The sequence below is a fragment of the Phacochoerus africanus genome, chromosome 2 (genome assembly GCF_016906955.1).
Source record: "Phacochoerus africanus isolate WHEZ1 chromosome 2, ROS_Pafr_v1, whole genome shotgun sequence".
Classification (NCBI taxonomy): domain Eukaryota; kingdom Metazoa; phylum Chordata; class Mammalia; order Artiodactyla; family Suidae; genus Phacochoerus; species Phacochoerus africanus.
The window spans coordinates 222,495,418-222,516,527 of record NC_062545.1 but is presented as its reverse complement, the minus strand read 5'-3'; positions in this window follow the sequence as shown (position 1 = coordinate 222,516,527).

Below are 21,110 nucleotides of genomic sequence, written 5' to 3'. Positions count from 1 at the left end.
GGACACTGGAAATGAGTTTGTGAAAAGACCACAGACCTCATAAGTAAATGCACCTCAGTTAACATACAGTAGGTAATAAGCTGGGTGACCTGGCAAATGACATAGCTAATCACTCTGAATCTCAGTTGTCTCATCTGTGGAGTGGGATTAATAGAATTTCTCTCATGGTGTGTTCTAAACATTCACTGCAATACTTCATGTAAAGCCTGGCTCATAATAGAAATTTAATGAATGCGCATTTCTATCCCTGTTAGCAACTTGGATATTGTTTGTGAATTATATGCAGTATTTACCCTCGAAGTGGTTTTTAGGTTCAGCAGCTTTTGTTGGCTCTGTTGGAAGCTCCAAGGGAATAACTCTGGGCTGGGTCAAAGATCTGTTTGCAAGAAGCTTGAGGAATCAGCACCTTGTCAGCCACTCCATGAGGTGTAGAAGCATGGGTGTTGCCCTAGGTTCTGATGCTCAAATATACCAACTCTGGTACAATGCTTTCCAACACCTGCCTTGTGTTGTATCATTTCTCATATCTGATATCATCATCTTGCAACAGCTGACGATAAACTAATTTTTGAGTGTCTATGAAAGGTCAACAAACTGGTACTCTGTTAGCCTTGGAGAGAGTTGAGGGTTAGGTGTGGAAGTTGAATGAAGAAAAAACTCCAGGGAAGATGTTAACAGTAGGGGCTTATCCTCACAGAGAAAGAGCTTGTGTAATGATGCAGAGGAGCTCTGTTTTAGTGGGGACTCAGGCACCAGATGTGCACAGCTGTGTGAGGGAAGCTAACCCTTCCAGAGCAAGAAAAGCCATACTCTGGTTGTTTTACTTTGAGTGAGAGTGAAGGGAAAATAAATCTCTCTCAGTAGAGAAAAACAAGATTGTTAATGTTTATTATTTATCAACTTATTCTTTCTCAAATGAAGTCTGAATGGGCCATTTGTCTATAACATGCCTTTGCCAATTTAAAAGGACGAGAACAATTTTGCAAAAGCTTTTTCAATTCAAGTGGCCTGTTCAAAACAGGCTCCATTTGTTCAGGAATATGCACTTTAAAAAAGGCTCTGCTTTTCTTGAATTTCTTAATGTCATATCATGAAAGAAAATGAGTGGCTGACCCTGGGTGCAGAAGTATTGCCTTTATAACCAAGTGTATTTTTCTCTTTGAGGAAAGTTATTTTATTTAAACCACCACTGACAAATACTGTTGCTAATGGTCACATATACATTGGGACTAAATTTTCTCTGGTGTAGCTAGTCCATTGAAAATGATTTGCTGTGACTTACTCCTTGCTGTAGGTAATATCATGGTCTCTAACTGAAAAGCATTTAAAACTTTGTCATATATTATTAAGGCATATTTGCACTTATGGGACTGTTCTTAAGAAAATCAGAGCTTTTGTAACTTAGATGGAAATAAAAGCTATTCTGCCATGATTTAAATAGGAGAAAGATAATGTACAGAAGCCTTTTTTTAAGAGTTTCTATTGACTGTAAAGTTACTTGATACAGTTGGCCAGAGCTAAACTATTCTTTAATTTCAATCCCTTTAAAATGAGCTTTCCATTATAGGTCTACATATACAGAATAGAGTTTAAAATGAAAAACATGTAAGAAGACTGTATATTAGGTTTTCTGAAAATGTCTTTGTTTTTCTAACTCATAGTGATAATTCAAATTAGAGATATGCTAGTACATTATGATCATACCAAAAGGAAGATTAGACTAATAAGGTAATAACAGTAGCAGCAAAATTGCCTTTTCCTTCCTGCTCCCTTATTTGAGGGGAAGACTGAAACAGGTACTTGGTTTAAACAACATGGGAAAAATACCTTTTCAGTTGCAAACTGACCTATATGTCTGAGCAATGTAAACACATCATATGACCGCCCCCGCCTCCCACAAGGGGCTGAGTTCTTCCCTGTGTAAATACTGCACGTGGGCACTAACATCTAAGAGGTGGAGAGATAAAGTCTGACAAAGTTCCCTGGAGGACAGATGTCTTTTCCCAGGGCCCAGGATTCCAAGACATAGAGGCAATGTCAGCCTGTGGGGCTTTTGCAATAGTGAAGGACCACTGCCACCTGGGGACAGCAGTAAGCATCAGCGCTGACATGGTGCAGGCCAAATGGAGCACCACATGCACTGTTGGTGATGAATGATGTGCGCAGAAGCTGGGCCACCTGCTGATGCTGATGGTCTAAAAATCTCCCAACAGCGAATGTTTTCATGGGTACATTTATGGCCTGGGGTAAGGCTTTTTTTCCCACAAATCAATAATTATCCTTGCAACCACACAAAAGATATGATTATCTTGTGTTAATGTAAGCAGGCAACTAGATAACATAGTTGTAAATGGATAAGAGCCATAGGGGCAGGGAATCAGAGACTAAACACCCCGCCTAGAGGCTTTCAATTTTATCAAGAAATATTTTTGGGGAAGACTGTACTCCATTAAGCAGCACACATTTGCAGCTCCAATTCAGCCTGCAACCATCTAGAACTGGAGGTCACTGGGTGGGTATAAAGATCCTTAGTGACATTTGAGCACCTGGAACAAAAGTCTGAGAATACTTAATTCACTTATTCACTGTAAAATATTTATTGAAGGCTTGTTTTATTTTAGGCATCATTCCATATTGATAGACAAGTTAGGAAAAGAGATATTAAACAAATAATTACACAAATGGAGTTACAGTTATGATAAATGCAATGAAAAAAATCCAAGGCAGCTACATAACTATATGCTGTGTTTCATAAAACTTGCTTGCTTATAAATAACATCAATATTTTATATTCTACCGAGAGACAAAACCCTGCCAATGAAACTACAGCCCTTTACTTTCTTTTTTCTAAGAAATGAATACCTTATGCTTTTGATACATTTTACTTCATACTTATTGAAAGAGCTCATTTTAGATTTATGGCATAGATATTTTATCATATGTCATTCTTGTACATACATAAAAAGGAAAGTATAAATTAAATAAGATATCTCATTGAAAGTTGAACTTTATCACTTTTTGACTCAGGGTCCTTAATATCCATACTTTTCTATACAGAGTCATTCATCAGGAGAGTTGGGAGAAGTATTTCTTAGAAGAATGCTTCACTATTGTCTAGAATTTTTTCCCCAGCAACTGACACTAATTCTCAGAGTTTAGATGCTGATGCTTTCTTGACCTTACTAAAAGATGTCAACACAAGCTTTTCAGATGCTGACTAGGACTTCTACCCTTCCCTCCAGTGGTCCAGAATGGTTTGTAAACTCAAAAGGCAAGGGGCTTCGGTTGTACTGCCATGTTGTTAGGGCTCACATGCACATGTGCTGGCATGACAGCCGTGTCACGACCTGACCTATTGAGTTTGGAAGACCCTGTTGTTAAAAAGTCACATATAACTTCAGAGATGTGAAAATATGCACATAACAAAGAATCAGTGAAATATAGTCTGTTAATGTTCAGACCTGCTCTTCAGGACTAGAGACATTCTCTTGCAGAAGGTGACATTTACTGTCAGACCTGAAGACTAAGAAGTTATCCAGCATTTGAAAAGAAAAAGTGTCATGCTAGTAGAGGCAAGACCAGATTATGGAGCAGACCAGCTGGACAGCTCATCAGGCCACCAAATTATGGGAGTGCTTATAGCATTTCCAGATTCACAGTGAAAGTTGGTCCCTGCCAGCTCAGGTTTCTACCTGCACCTTCTTATCTTCCTAAAGAGATGTAAGTAGGTCTCACTTTCACTGAAGCTGAGGGAGTTGTTGAGTGCAAAAGAGAACAAAATAAGATGAAGCCATCCCTGGTTTGTTTCTTATTACTACAACTATATCTCAAACTGGCAGTTGCGGTCATCTGAAATTCCAAAACCACATCATGCATGGCATAGAACAAGTGGCAGTATTTGTGATCTCCATGTAAAACCCTTTAAACATCTCCCACTTCCTAGGATATTGTCTTGTTTGATAATTGACAAAAGAAAGCCAAGGAGAGACCAAAAAAATAGAGAATAAATGAAAATAATCCTTTTTTTTTTTCAAAATATCATTTTGCTTCCTCAGGTGAAATAAATTGTATATTAAATTTGTCCCTATCAACAATTTTTGTTGCTCGAAGATTAGGTTCACCCAGTCTCAGCAGATATGTATTGAACAAATGTTTGAAGAATCAATGTTGGAAGGGGCTCCAGACTCCTGGTCTTCTAGGGAGTGGGTATATTTTGAGTGGGTATATTTCAAGTGGGTGCTAGTCAGCCTAGAACCAAGAGGTTTGCAAATTCATGGAACCAAAGGAAGGGCAGTGAAGCTGGGCATGGTTTAGGATGGAGGGGATAGTGTGTGTGGAAAGGCTGGAGGCTGGTCCAGAGTCATGCCGTGTAAATTTTCTATGAAGGATTTTGGTCTTCATGCCTAGGCCATGTGGGAGTTATTGAAAGTGTTTTGACCAGTGAAATGCTATGATCATATTTGCATCCTCTCTCTGGATGCAAGGAAGCAGATGGATTGTTGGGAATGAGTTATCTTCTCTCTGGGCAAGGTGGAGTTCTCCGTTCATGCAGCAATCTGGACTTCAAACATTGGTGAACTGGCTTTTAGGCATTTCCTCAAAAGGGGCATGTAAATTATTCATCATTCACAGCAACATTTGGAAATTTTACAGAGCTGAAGTGAACAGTTAACTGCAATAACAGTAATAAATCTATAAGAAGTCTGTTCAATGGGGTCTTCAGTGGATTTTTTTCTCTACTGTTTTTGTATTGGATAAATGAAGTAAATAATAAGTGAAGAAAATTAGGATTTGGGGCCCAAAGAAAAGTTCTTTTGAATCTTGTCTGTGAAATAGGGTGAGAAGAGATTGAGCCCAGCATATCTTGTGAAATAACCCCTGGATAACACACAGTAAATTATGTATGACTACATAAAAAAAAAAAATTTATGACCCTGAGACCTTAAACCATTAATGGCAGTTTGGCTTAGTTGGTGGTAACTAACTACTTGCTTTTGTTGGAAAATGATCAATTCATTTGAGGAGAACTAAGTGATGAGAACTGATGGCCAAAGTGGATTTTTGCTCTTTAGTTATTCCCCCTAAGAACCTCTGTACATAGCATTTGAATGAGGTACTGTGCGCTTTGTTTTTTTTAATTCTTTCAAATATTTTTGAGGGGTAATCACATGATTCTCATTTTATGAGCTTAACCTAAAGATTCTAATTAAATGAAAATAATTTTTAATAATAATGATGAAAGTTAATACTAACACAGTCTACTTATTATAAACCAGGCACTTTAATCTTCATAATAACCACAGGAGCAGGCGCTATTGTGACCCCATTTTTACAGATCTGGAAAACTAACGCACAGAGAAGTTAAATAAATTGCCCAAGGCCCCACAGCCTGTCAGGAGTGTGGAACTGGAGTTTGGTCTCAGGAAATTTAGTTTCGGACACTATGTGCTTAACCACTGTATACGTCATCTCTTTAAAAGTAATGCTTTTTGAAAAGTCAGCTTGTGATATGTACATGTATGTATACACAATATTTTCCTTTTAACCATTTTCATAAACCCCTTAAACTGGATCACCCCAACAGAAAAATATGGGAGATTTTTGAAACTGAACCCAACTTTATGGCACAAGATGAGTAAAGTTTAAAAGCAAGCAGATGTTGGCAAATCATATAAAACTCAAGATTGCTCTACATGAGATGTTATTTGGAACACAGGCATAATTCTTTTCAAATATGATTTTTATCTAAATGGTGTCTCTTAAAACTTCATTTTAACACCCAAACGATCCCCAGCTGTTTGGGTGGATTGGCCCCTGCTGGGTCTGTTTCCCAATACTTCCCATCTTCCACCATAAATATTCATGATGCAGTACTGTGGCTCCCCAAAGGGGGCCAGCCTTCATTTTTATGAACTCCTCTCAACTGGGATTAGCATCTTTCACCTATTACCCAACTCCTGAATTATGGTTTTGTTCTGCTGTGCTCTCCATTTTCTTTATTTTTCCTGATATCTGAGAAGTCTGAAGAGAATGTGGAGTGTGAAAGAAACTTCTAATCCCAGGAAGTTGGCCCAAGGAGTATACAAAATCAATTTTTAAAACACAATATCTTATTCTAACTTTACACCCAGACCACTGTGAAACCACTGTTTTCTTCCTTTGCCAGATTTCCTCGGCAACAGCAACGCCTTTGTAAGAGGTTTGCAAACTTAATTTGAAGGCCAGGAGTAGGGATCAAGGAACAAGTAAGTGGAAGGGATGCTATTCCCACAGACAACACGTGCGTGGGCTACAAAAATGATGATTTTTTTCCCTCATTTGATTTATGTTTGGATGTGTTCAGAACCTAGAGAACACTAGGATTCCATCTGCCTTTTTTAGGATTGAGACGTAACAGGATTGATGTGAATTTTCCCACCTATATCAGGTGCTCTCTCCTTGTTTTTAGAGGGTTTCTTAAATCAGGTCTCCCCCTTGCATATGTCATATGCACCTAGAGATGCTTTTGACCTCATCCAGATGAAAATCAGGAAACTGTAACAACTTGCCTTGTCTGTGGGAAGAATGCTTATCTTTGACATTAGATTTGCATTCTGATGCTTGCTTGGCACTAACTAGTCAGATATACTTGAACATAATATTTAACCTCATGAAACTTCTTTTTTTCCATTTGTAGAAGAGGGGAAATATTTATCACAGAGGCTTCTTGTGAAACACAAATGATATATAAATTGAGGACTCATCACATGCCTAAATAAGGGAAGTTAGCTTCCTTCCCTCTTCCTTTACATGACACCATCTACTTGGGTATCACAGGAAGAAACAAATAGTGGAAGGTTGATGGTAGTCCTTGGCACATTGGGCACACTGGCCACTTCACACATTTCATGTATTTGCCACATCACACAATGGCAAGACATCAGCCTCTGAAGGTTCTGAAATTCCATGCAGTCCTGCAAATGATTATGTCATAGTATGAATGGATTGTGAGGAGAGGCAGCCTAAGTTAACTGCCCTGTGTGGGTTAATAACTACATAGTTGAGTGGACAGTACCTTCAGCTCATTTTTCTGTAAATGGCACTCTTCTCACTTTGAAACCCATTGTGACCTGCCAATCACCACAAATTGCCCTTTTCAACTCTGCTAAAACTCTACTACACAAAAGGAGGTCCTGGAAGAACAGTTACTCAACAAGGATGAATTATTGAGTTCCTGGAAATGGATGGCAGAAAGAGACACCTACTGATATCCTCACTACCTGAGCCAGAGGGACTGGCTATAGCACAGTCAGTGAACCCAAAATATGGAGGCAAAACATTGGAGTCATTAAGACATGAGATCTGCAGCCAGTCTGCTAGATTGAATCCTGTCTATGTTGTGTCGAGGCACTGTGAAATTGAGCAAATCTCTTAACCTTTCTGAGCCTGAATTTCCAATAGGACCTGCCTCTTAGGGTTGTGATAGGGATGAAATTAGATATTCCAGGTAAAACATTTAGTCCACAAAGCACAGTGTTGGCACAATGTAGTAAATTTATATTAGTTTCTAGATTATTTTTGAAAGAACTTGTTAAAGGCAAACGTTAGGCCCCATCCTGTATACTTAGGCCTGGATACTTAATTGGCCATGCTGGCAGGGCCTTGAGCAGATTGCAACAAAGGTATTGAGTGTCTACTGAACACAGAGTACATTTTTAACAAAACTGAAGGCTGCTTTATATTTGTGCTCATATTTTAAGGGGGTGATTCTTGGTGGGTTGCTTTGTGTGGGAAGGTGAATAATGTGTGCATCTGGAAGAGGCAACCGTGCTTTCCAAGATGTGCACATGGAAAGGTCATTTTTTAAAGTATGAAATAGCAATTACTATATGCAGAGCCTGGTGCCACTTGCAATTTCATTTCTGAAATAGAACTGTCATCCACCAGGCAGATATGTCTGCTATTTCAATCACAGGCATCTTCAAGCCTACCCTATTATTTTAAGCCAGGCTTCAGTGTATATTCAGCGTATTTCTTCAACTTTTCTTGCTTCTGAGTTACAACACTTTAGTCCCTCTTGGACTGTCATGGTCTCCTATACTGCTGAGGAATATAGCCCTGTGTGGTAGTGAGTGTTGTTTAAATGCATTCCAGTACCATCCTACTCTTGCTCAATTCACATCAATTAAAGTTAACTTAGCTGAGTGGCAACAATAATAAAATTGCTCAAGAAATGAGGCATAAGATTGTAGTGGTTCTGACAAACCTGGCAAAGTGGGCTCAGAGACTGATAAGAAACGTCACCATCACCTCCCTCCACATTCTTACACTTAGCTGTTTGCCCCAATACGTAGATTTTTTTTTTTAAAAAGAACATTATTTGGATAGGAGGCAGAAATTTTGGATGAAGATACTTGATAGATGTCTGTCACCCATCTGATCCCTTGGGCTGGGTTTGAACCTCTTTTAATAGAGGATGAGGGTCAGAAATGGACTAAATTCATGGGAAATTCTAGGTCTAGTATGGGCTATCTTGGCATCAGGTCAGAAGATGGAGCACAGTCAGGTGAGAGGTCAGTCTTCTCAACTCCTCTCAGCATAAAGCAGAGTCACTAGCCTGACTCGTGGAAAACTTCCAGCTCCTTGACACCTTCAAGAACCATTGCTCAAGATGGCCCCATTAATGTGGTATTGGGGTGATTCCTTCAAGTAGCTTCACTTGGCATGGATAGGTTTCATGGGAATAGGAGGTCAGTAGTGACTGTAACTGACAAAATGGTTCACTTTGGAGACTCTAGGAAATACTGGCAGAAACATTGAGAAAGTCTCAGTTCTTACCTGGTGTGTCTAACTGGTGGGTAAGAGGAACTGCTGAAACTATTGTGGCTTAGGTGTTTAAATTCCATGTGATTCTTTTTTTTTTTTGTCTTTTTAGGGTTGCACCTGTAGCATATGGAAGCTCCCAGGCTAAGAGTTGAATCAGAGCTGCAGTTGCTGGTCTGTACCGAAGCCACAGCAATGCCAGATCCAAGCTGTGTCTGTAAGCTACACCACAGCTCCTGGCAATACTGGAACCTTAACCCACTGAGTGAAGCCAGGGATCAAACCTGCAAACTCATGGATACTAGTCAGGTTTGTTTCTGCTGAGGTACAATGGGAACTTCCAAATTCAATGTTATGTTAACCTTTATAAATTAAAGATTTGGGGGAAGGGATATATCGTTCTAACCACTTTGGGAGGATTCTTTTGGACTGAAATAGAAAAGGATTCTGGGTTATGTTTATAAAGTTAGTAGCCTAAGGATTTTCTTAACTTCATCATTGATAATTATTATAACAAAGTAGTTAGAGTCAAACATGCACAGATTTCTAGATAATGTCATTTATGTGTTTTATTTCATTTTTAAAAGACCATTCAAATGATGGCGAATCTCTACAATAATCTGTAGTGATATGGTGAATGATCTGAAATACTACTGTGCCATGGTGCAATGTGTGTCTATTAAAAAAGCCGTTTGGTTTAAAGATGTTTTCTGATTTGTTTCCATTTCTCAAAATGTGCACCTGTTGTGAGGATAAAATGAGATCTCAAGTGTCTAGCACGGCAGATGCTAAGTAATTGGTAGACCACTACTTATACATTAAAGGGCTTCATTTACTCTATCTGTAAAGGCAGGGTTTCAGGTGAGAAATTCTGTTTTAAATTTGGAACCTTACTTTTAGAAGATGTGGATAACAATGTCTGGGTATAAAGGAAATACTGAATTCAGAAGTTAGAAATGCATCCTTCGTATTTGGTGGCCACATTTTGGAGTGCGAGTCTGCTGGAAGACTGATCCTTTTGTGGAAACCATTCCCACCAGGAGAGGCTATGTGATTTTTAAGATTCATTCCCCTACTTAGAGAAGATCAGATGAGAATGCTCATATGACTTGAGTTGGGCCAGTCATACTATACCCCTAGGGTTTTGAAATCAGGGCACTGAGAGAAATTGAGTGTCTTAGATTGTTCCCCACCACCCAAACTCTAGGCAAGGATTTATTTATTAACAATTAAAATTCCCTTTTCTCCTCCCAACTCATCAAAACTACCAGAGTCCTTTATGGAGAATTTGTTATGATTCTTTATATTTGAGAGCACCAAAGCCAGATCAGCAAACTCTGACTCCCAAGCCACTGCCTCTCATTACCCCCTAGCTCTCATACTCTGAACCCCATAGGATTCAGGAAGCCTTTGAGCTTTGCCAGTCATTGTGCCTAAATTTTGTCAGCAACTGGGCTTTTTGTGCCTTGTCTCATTTAATGTTTGCCAAAATTCTGGGATGTAGATAACATGTCTCATTTACAGATAACGAACCAGAGATTCGAGAAGGCTAAATGGTATGCCCAAGATCACAGAGTAAGTGGCAGGGTTGGGACATGAATGTAGTTCATTCTGATCCCACAGTCTGTATACTTTTTTGTATGTGTTGTATTGCTCTGCCTTGTCCTTGAGGCCTTTGAAGAACTTAAGGTCCATGGGTTGTTTTTGTCCAATTTTAGCCATGTTCAGTGCCACACAGATTTTGTTCATTGGCATGGTAGCATAACCAATAGCTATACCTTTTTATGAGAAAATACCTTTCGAGGTTAAAATGTTTTGTTAACATCATTTAAATTGGAGTTCCTTGCTTATATCTTATATGCAGATATATGTGTACATATATATAATTACATATATATTATATAGACTACATATATAATTATATACTACACACAAAGTTATAAAATACATTAAAATTTTGTATATATACAGTACATATGCAATATATTTTTATGCAGATACAAAGTTTTAACCTCTTATATGTGTATGTGTATGTTCATATGAGAGAGCAACTCTGTGTTGGAAATTACTAATTTATTTGTGCTATTCTGCATAAAACTAAACAATGCTTCATTGATGCCTCATAATAATGAATGACATTCTCTAATATATTCAAGATTATTGATTGCCTGATTTTAAAATCTTTTTATTTTGTTATAATCTCTAGATTTACAACAGAGCTACAAAGATAGTAGGGAGAGACCTAATATACCTTTACGTAGCTTCCCCTAAAGTTCACCTCTTACACATGAAATTAACATTGGAAAAGTGCCATTATCCCAGCTACACACTGTGCTTTTTTTCTGTTCCAGGATCTACTCAGGATAACACTTGTCTTTAGTCAGCATGCTTTCTTCATCTTCTCCAGCCTGTGACCATTTCTGAGTCTTTTCCTGTTTTTCATGGCCTTGATGCTTTTGAAGAGCATTTGTCAGGTACTTTTTCAAATATGTTTCAGTTGAGTTTGTCTGCTCTTTTCTCATGTTGAGACTGGGCTTATGGGTTTTCTGGAAGAGCGCCACAGAGATGAATTCCTCACGCCCTTCACCTTGCGCTGTATCCAGGGTACACAATATCACGTGAATTCTCACTGGCCGTGTTGGCCTCGATCACTTGATTGAGGTGTGTCTGCCATGTTTCTTCACTTTGAAGATGCTTATCATTCCCTTTTCACACTCCGTGGTTGGAAAAGAGTCACAAATCCAGCCTATACTCAAGGAAAAAGGAATTGCCTCTTGGAGGGAGGGGTATGACTGGTTGATATTTTGTGGGCAGTGGGAAAGAATATTTTTACTCCTGAACTAGTCCTGAACTAGCAGTGCTCTAGCTTATAGAAACACTTCTGGGAATTCAAACCTTGAGTCATCTACATCTTTAAATTCTTTATCATGGGATATATATCCCAAAGAATAATACCCACTCTTACTTTGCTACATGATTGAGAGCCAAGTTGTAAGTGTGCTAAACATCTCTCCCCTCCCCCCATAATGACAGGCTCTCTCTTGTTTCTTAAATGTCAAAATATATGATGTCTGAGATAAAGCATATTTAGCACAATTTCTTCAAATATATAGGACTTCTTTCCACCTAAAGGAAGAAGTTATATATGTTTTTACCCTTAAATTTTCTCTGGCACCTAGAAAATAATAACTATTAGGAATATTATGAATCATACAATTTATAAACTATAGAGCATAATATTTTATAGTTTAACATATTAATTTATATTTATACAAATATGTATTTATATATAAATATTTAAATTTGTGAATATAAAGTTATAAAAGTCATAAATCTTATCAAATAATAATAATTCCCATTGATTAAATACTTCCTTTGGGTTGAGCTCTGTGGTTGGTAACTTTCAATCTTTATTTCTAATCCTTACAAAATATAAGGGAAGCATTATCATTCTCATTTTACAATAAAAAGAAGCTGATGTTTAGACAGAGAAATTATCTTTCCCAAGATTGGATGGCAAGTGGCAAGGCTGGAATTTGAACCTAGGGCTCTTTGATTGTCTACTGCGAACCTGTTAAATGGTTGTAGATAGACTGATTAAAATTTGGTAGGGAAAAAACAGCATTTGAAGATTGGACTGGCAATAAGTATTTCAAAAAATTACACACAATTACACATGATTGAGTAAGACAGGTGTTAGGCTGTGCTTGCATAAAAAGAAGCTTTTGCTTCAAGTCAGTCAAAAGAATCATTCTAATGTTCAGATTGATCTGTGAAAATAGCAGCTACAGCCTGAATTCTGTGGGAGTGGGGTCCTACCTTCCACTCCTTGCTCACATCTAGGATGGGTTGTATTAGTTAATTGCCCCATATAAAGTAATTCCCCTGTATCCTGGGGAAACAGAAAATAACTAATATAAAAAAGATATAGAGAGATCCTAAAATATATAGAGAGATCATAGAATGGGAAAAGCAAAAAGTCACTATAGAATTAATGTGAGTAAAGCTCTGTATAATAATCAAAGGATCATACTAAAGATAAAGTATAAATTAAGCAGGTAAAAATTAATCTCTCTGTATGTGTGTGTATGAGAGAAGTAGAGAGAATATGAGGAAGTATAAATATGAATATCAAACCACAAACTCTCATAAGTTTTTATAGCAACATTGCATCTCTATATTTTCTAGAAATCTGCTTAATTTTTATGTGTGTTCCTTTACTGCTGTGCTTTGGGATGCTTTGCTTATTACTTGAATTTTCTCCCAAAATGAATTGTGTTGAGAGGTGTCTAGGGATCTTGATGTGGACCTGGGAGGCCCTTGACATTGGCCTATTTGCCATGGTATCCACAGAAATGTTCAATATACTTTCCAGGGTGTCCCTTTGGATTAAGATATATCTATCACTTCTGTGCCCCATGTGGGAGAAAGATATCATCACAGGCTCAATGGCTTTAAACTCAAATGAGAAGTTTATCCAACAAAAAGGGCTAGAAACCCCTCCCACTTTTGTCCTGTTGAGGTGGATACCTCAACTCTGGGAGGAATAGAGGGACAGCTGTGGCTCAAGACCTCATGGCTTGGCCCCTCACATGTCATTCTCTCAATGGGGCAGAAATTCTGGGGCATGAAGATTGCAAGCTGTGCAAAACACATGTCCCATCAGGAGAATGTGAGTTACCATTCTGAAACTGACTTGAGGATTCCTGAATGCTTCATTTGTTTCTCTCCTCCTTGACTACTTAGCTTAATATTTCAATATTCTCCATCCACTGGGAGACATCAAGAACATCCTGCTGTCCCAGGCTGGCACAGTCTCTTCTGCAAGCTTCTCAGAATGTTGCTGTAGAAAAAGTGTAATGGGCCATGTGCGGTGACACCCACCTCTCAGAGCAAGGCTGGCCCTCACAGTTCCGGAGTCGCTGCTCTTTCCCACCAACCCAACTGCCCGTCGTATAGCTGAACACAGGCCTTTCAGTTTAGCTATGGTGAGGTGTGAGTAACCGATCCTGAAGGACAAACACACGAAACTGCATGTCTGCTCCCTCCTAGACACCCAGCGCCCACCCTCTCCCTTTCCCCTGTTCCCATCTTAATTCTGTAATTTCAAAGTGAAAACAGAACTCCTACCCTGCTTTCTTTCTTCCAGAAATCCTCTATCAAGGATTACTGTCTGTCACCCTTTCTTCCCCAATGTAAACAGCACCAGCCAGTCTTTTAAAGTGTTGATTTGAGAGACAAACCCATTCTCATTTCTGCTGCTGGGCTGGGCTAGAAAGTGTTTGAAGACTTCAGGTTACACTCAGCAAGCCTGTGCCCAGTGGGTCGAAAGGGTACATGAGGCAGCCCTGTTTCTCAGCTCTGAGTTCATTGATTTGCTACAGCTTCTTTTGTTACTGCTGAGATGGGGGCGGGGAAGACTTGGATTAATAAAAGCATGAAATAAAATACACGTGTAAAATGTGGTAAATAACAAGGAAGGGTGTGGGGGTGAGGCGTGGAGGGTCGAAGAAGCTCAGTGTGTAAAAATTGTGGTTTCTGTGATCTATACTGTGGTTTATTTGGGAAATCATGACATAGGGACCTCAAGAAATTCACTGTGGACAGTTGACTGATGGATTTCCAAATGAAAAGCCATCCATGAGAAATTAATTTCCAGGTGTGCATGACCATTTAATTTAGATTTTATCCCCTGGCTAATGTATCCACAGGCATGATTTTTATAATGTAATGAATGTACCGTTTGTGTCACTCACGGTAGCCATTCTGTATTTTATGGGGCGTGGGGTAAGACGATCACTCAGCACAGGCAAAGGCCCTCTTCAAGGAATTGGTCTTTATTGTAAGATATGTCTAAACTCTTCAGAAAATGCTAAAGAACTTGCCCATGTTGCATGGGAGTTAATGTATGACACAAAAAATAATTATTAGTCTAAAATGTCAATATTTGTGTTACTGTTTTATCTAAAGGTTATGAGAAGGCAAAATAACAAAATACCTCCCTGCTTCATAAAACCAGATGCTGCATTCTAGTTGCTGTGCTTTGTGATGATCATTGTCATTAGAAAGCAGTTCTGACACATCTGAGCTCCATCAGAACTTCTATATAGAGACACAAGTCAATTTCCTGACTTTGGTGCCAAATGCATGTATGGCATCATACAAGCTCTTTCACTTGTCTTATCTGTTAAATGAGTAAGTTAGTCTAGATAAATTTTTTTTCTGGGAGTTCCCTTCATGGTGCAGTGGTTAATAAATCCGACTAGGAACCGTAAGTTTGCGGGTTCGATCCCTGCCCTTGCTCAGTGGGTTAACGATCCGGCGTTGCTGTGAGCTGTGGTGTAGGTCGCAGACATGGCTCGGATCCCGAGTTGCTGTGGCTCTGGTGTAGGCTGGCAGCTACAACTCCGATTAGACCCTTAGCCTGGGAACCTCCCATATGCTGCGGAAGCGGCCCAAGAAATGGCAAAAAGACAAAAATAAAAAAAGATAAATTTTTTTCTTTTGGATGCTCCTGCAGCATGTGGAAGTTCCTGGGCCAGGGATTGAACACAGCTGTAACCAAAGTGACAGCAGTGACAACACTGGATCTTTAACCTGCTGAGCCATGAGAGACGTCCTAGATACTTTTTATTTACATGTAAATTATAAAAATTCTCTGATTCTAAGTTGCAAGGACATAATGAGTGAGCACTGATCTGAAGCAGAATGGGCAAAGTGAATGATTTATGTTATATCAATGGTGCCATCCATGTACTTATGAGTTGCAGGAGGGTATCTTAAGCCTTAGGTTAAGACAGGGGAAGACAAAGGATTCAGTTTTTCTAGTCCTGTAAAAGTCATGTGCTGCAATGAAGATTAGAGTACATGTATCTCTGGATAGATGCCCAGCAGTGGTTCATATATACAATGGAATATTACTCAGCCATTAAAAGGAAAGAAATAATGGCATTTGCAGCAACACGGATGGACCTAGAAATTATCATGCTTAGTGAATTCAGTCAGATGGTGAGACACCAGCATCAAATGCTATCACTTATATGTGGAACCTGAAAAAGGGGCACAATGAACTACTTTGCAGAACAGATGCTGACCCATAGACTTCAAAAAACTCATGGTTTCCAAAGGAGACAGGTTGGGGGGTGGGGGAATGCACTGAGGGTTTGGGATGGAAATGCTATAAAATTGGTTGTGATAATCATTGTACAAATATAAATGTAATAAAATTCATTGAGTAATAAAATTTTTAAAAAGCCGTGTGGAGAATGCCTACTTTAATTACACGCAACTTACTTACTTTAAATGGCATCCTTAGACAAGCTAAGCGTGAACTGAAATTCTTTCAGTATATATTAGAGCACAAAATCTGACTAGTGTGGCAGGCCTTGCCCAAAACTTCCTTATCAGATGTTCTTAACTGCTCTAGCAGTTTCATTGGTCTTCATATTTCTAACTAAGAAAAAGTCTTATTCAGTTTGTGTTTTTTTAAATGATCAGAAGGCATCACAGATATTTGAGAGTCACATTGGATTTTACTCCTTGCTTATTTGCAAGTGATTCTTTTTCTTTATGATTTTTTATGCCATATCTTATATTTTTATTTTCTTATTATAAAAATAAGGTAAAATAACAGGGAATTTAAGAGCAATGTCAAGCTCCCATAATTTGTCTCCCACGACTTTCCTTTTGGCGTATTTGTTTCCAATCAGTCTCAGTGAAAAAACGTGTCTTTATTACACACAGATAATCACTGTGTTTGGGTATAGATTATTTTAGTCATCTCAGTGTCAGTAATGTTTCACTTACTTGGATGTTCTTTAAGTTGAAGAGTGTTTGATTAGGTTTGTGTATGTGCCCCAGCTTTTTCCTTCCTTCTCATTTTTTATATCCCCTATTTAAGAAGGGGTTAATTTGGCACAAATAAAAAAGAAAGGCTAGAGAGTAAAACTGAATTACTCTAGCCAAACAAATGAATGGGATGCAAACTGACTTCAGAGACTGATAGCCCAGCAGGGAAGAGAGCCTGTATTACCTAATTGTTCTTAGAAGAGGAGTGTTTGTGTGTGGAAATAAGTGATTCTCTCAGCTTGCTGGGCAGCCACCATCTGCCTTGTGCCTAAGTTGTTAGTGCTGGTTCTCTTCTTTGATTAAATAGGTTATCCACATCTTTCACTTGAGCTCTTATCCTCATCTTTCATGAGATTGATTATTGTGTCTGTAAAGATGCCTGTTTGGCCACTTGATTATTTGATGAGAATATACCATGACCTGAGCTGCCCCACTGTGGTTGGGAGTTAGATGGTCAAGGTTCTAGAATCAAGGCATTAAAGATGAGCAAACACAGCCTCCAGCCCAAAGCAGGGTCCGCAATGCAAATATTTCCAATTGAGTGATTCACCAGCTTTCAGTCTTCCGGGGTGGGATAGTCACTGCCTATGTATCAGTCTATTCTAGAGGTACAAGCTCAACTACTATGTGTGCTATGTAACTGCTGAATAAAGCAGGCCCAGAACCTGAAAATTAAATGCACAAGTAGATTCAAACTATTTTTATAGATATTGAACTATGGCATAAGGATGTAACATGATATAAATATGTGAATATGTAAATATTTTAAAGTCAAAATTGAAAAAAAAAGAAAAATAGAAACAATGATTCTTTCAACACAGCATCCTTTGTATGCATATTAAACCCATATGGATTTTCTCATTTTTCTTGAAATGTAGCATTTTCAATCTGTCTTTTATTTTCTTGCATTTGATATAGATGCAGGTTCAGAGAAATAATTCTCTACTCCAAGGGAAAAAAAATGGGTGAGCATGATGCTAAGTGGCAACTGATATTAAACCCCAGAGTCAGGAAGATGATAGGCCTGTGGTGGGGTCTGTGGTGACCCAGAGTGTCCACGTTCCCTCCAGAGCAGGCAGCCACTACTCAACTCCAGACAAATGTTGACACTTGTTGACATGTAGGAATGCAGGCCCTATGTTACTAATCTTCCACTTTCTCAGGAACAGCTAGGATTCTTGATTTTTAAATAAAACCCTCTAACTTTTAAATGTCATCTATTTTAAAACAGTTTGGGCCCAGGAAAATATATCCAGGTGCGAGGTGATGTCGTGAGCCACCATTTTGCTTTCTCTGGCCTATGTTAAGGGTTAGAAAACTAGAGCCTAAAGGCCAAGTCTGGCCCACTAACATGCTTTTGTAAATAAAGTTTTATTGGAGCACAACCATGCTTATTTGATTATGTATTGCCTGTGGCTGCTTTTGTGCTACAGGGGCAGAGTTCCTCAGGACAGAAATTGCATGGGCTGCAAAAACTAAAAAGCAAACAATCTGGAGCTTTACAGAAGTGTGTAGAGCCTTTTCTAATCCAATTTGGTAAAAGTCAACTTTTAGAAAGCCCCTCCTATTTTGAATTGAAATCTATCTTTCAACAACTTTTATTCATTTTTCTTGTATCTGTTCCTGATTACCCTTGGGCATTCATAAAAGACGTTTAGACCCTTTGGGATTATTTAGTTATAAGATCATCCAAGGATGAGTTGATCATCTTTCAGGTCTAGAAGTTTTTGCTCAAATTAAATCTGACTTCTTAGATAAATGGTGCATTTTGGCATAATCTAAAATATCACATGCTCATCCAGAAAATGGATGGAGCTTGTTCACAAACTGCAGATACAAGAACCTCAAAAAAGAAAAATTGTCTAGATGTGGTCAATAGGAACAACAGAATTGTCTTGGGCTGTGTAAATGTAGCCATGAGAAGTTGACTGATGGCATGTCCCTATGAAGCCTAAATTCTTCATTCCTCTCAGAATAACATCTAAATTTGTCCCATGGCCCACGAAGTTCTCTCTAATCTAGTTTCTCCATTTCGACCCCTTTCTTTTCCCTATATTCATATTGCTTTGGTCACCTTCCCCCATTCAATTGCTCAGACTTCCAAGCTCTGTCCTAGCTCAGGCTCTTTGCACTTGCTGCTTTTTCTACCTGACACACTTCTCCTCATCTCTTCACAAGGTGGATCATTTTCATCTTTTAGATTTTAGTTTGATGTCATTGTCTTAAAGATATCTTTCCTGACTGCCCTCACTTTAGTGGCATATCTCCTGCTAGAAATAACCTCTTAAGCACAGCTTTTCATTTATCAAATTGTTTGTACGTATTTGTAAGCATTGTGTTTATTTTTCTAGTATTGTATTTTCTATTATTATATTCTAGCTTACTGCCAGTCTCCTCTCTTAGAATAAGTGTGGTGAGATCAGGATTTTTCATGTTGTTTTTCTTAGGACCTAGAAAATTGTAGACATTCAAAAATACCTGAGGAATGAATGAATTTCACATCAGCAGTAGTTTAGCATTGTATACATTATAATCCTGATTATTTTCTTTGATAAATGGAACTTGCAAAAACTCATCTACATCATCTTAACAAAATAACCTTATTATGCAGAGTATGCTTTGAATTAAATTATTATTGCTTAGTTATTTTTTTAATTATTGAATTAAATTATTATTACTCAATGGCTGGCCATATAGCTATATTTGGTGAGGGAAGTTTTAGGTGTTCATGTTAGTGGAAATCAATAATTGTATAATGATGTGTTGATTATTAATAATCACTAAATAGGTGATGGGACTGTTTTCTATACAATGCTTTGTGATTTGCAAAACCTGTATTTCAAAAGCTCTGCTTTGCAATTCTCGCATGAGAGGAAGATCAGAAGGGATATTTGTGATTTTTCCACTTTATTTTATGGATGATGATACTGAAACTCAAAAAGTTTTCTCAAGATCACACAACCAGTTAGCTGCAGAGCCTGGAGGACAAGTGAATCGCTTCATTCTCAGCTTCTGTGCATTTAACTGTGTTTCCTCTTTGTTGGTGATTAGCCTACTTTATAGGTTCTGGTGACAGTAAAAACACCTCATGTCTTGATAATAGCACTTTTTTTCGTTATAATGTACCCTTCACGTGTGTTCTCCTAAATCACAATATTGGCATGAGATGATCTGAACAATTGCTGTTACTCTGTTTTTTCTTTTAATTTGAGGAATGATCAAGTGGAATTTGGACAGTGTTCATGCTGTGAACCAAGATCTCACAGGTAGAATGTTGTAGAAACAGAATGTGAGCCTAGATGTTCTTTCTTACCCTTTGGTGTGGTCCCTGACTGTCCTTGTTCTTCTTTTAATGTGGGGGCTAGAATCTAATGCTGAGCTTAGTAATTAATAAAAATGAAGGTGTTTAATATATGTTAAGGATTAATACATTATAATGATTTACTGAAATATTAGGGACTTTCGTATTTATAACAATGGTGAACACTTTATGTAGTGCTTCACATATGTAGTCATGGTCCAAAGTACTTTACATTTATTAACTCCTGTACTTTTTGCAGAAAGCCAACTCATGTACTTTTTGCAGAAAGCCTATGAGTTAGATGTTATCCTCTCCTTATTTTACACTTAGGGAAACTGATGCACAGAGCAATTAAATGGCTTGCCCGAAGTATCATGGAATGAACAGTAAATTTGTGATATGAAGCTAGGTAGCCTGGCCCCAGAGTCTATCCCTTTACTAATAACTGTACCAGGTGGCTTTCTTTCTGGCCTAAAGAATCATAAAACTGAAGTAATGGGCACATAATGAAGGCTGAGCTTAAGCCCTGAATGACCTGACTCTGTAGGAAACAGCAGAATTATAAGCTACTGGGGCTACCCATCTCCTCTCCCCCATTGCTGTGTTGGCCAAGGGAGAGGGGACCCCTCTAACCTTCTGAGGGTGTATGGCAGGGGAGGTTCTTTGCTCCTGCTGGCTGGCTCCTCTCTGGAGAATGAGCGATATGTCTGGCTACAGAACTGGTGAAAGTCTGTCCTGTGCTGGCCCCACACTAATCAACTCTGCTGGCCAGGGTAAAATGTTACAAACCACAGTTTAAGGCCAAAGTCTGTCTTTATTTATTTATTTATTTATTTATTTATTTATTTATTTATTTATTTATTTATTTTAATGGCTTCACCTGTGGCATATGGAAGTTTCTAGGCTAGGAGCTGAATCAGAGCTGCAGCTGAGGCTACACTAAACAGCGGATATGAGCTGCATCTGTGACCTATGCTGCAGCTTGTGGCAATGTGGATCCTTAATCCACTGAGCAAGGATTGAACCTGTATCCTCATGGAGACTACATTGGGTCCTTAACCTATGGAGCCATGATGGGAACTCCAAAAGTCCTTATTCTTTTTTTTTTTTTAAGTTTTATTGAAGTATAGTTAACTTACAAGGCTGTGATAATTTCTGC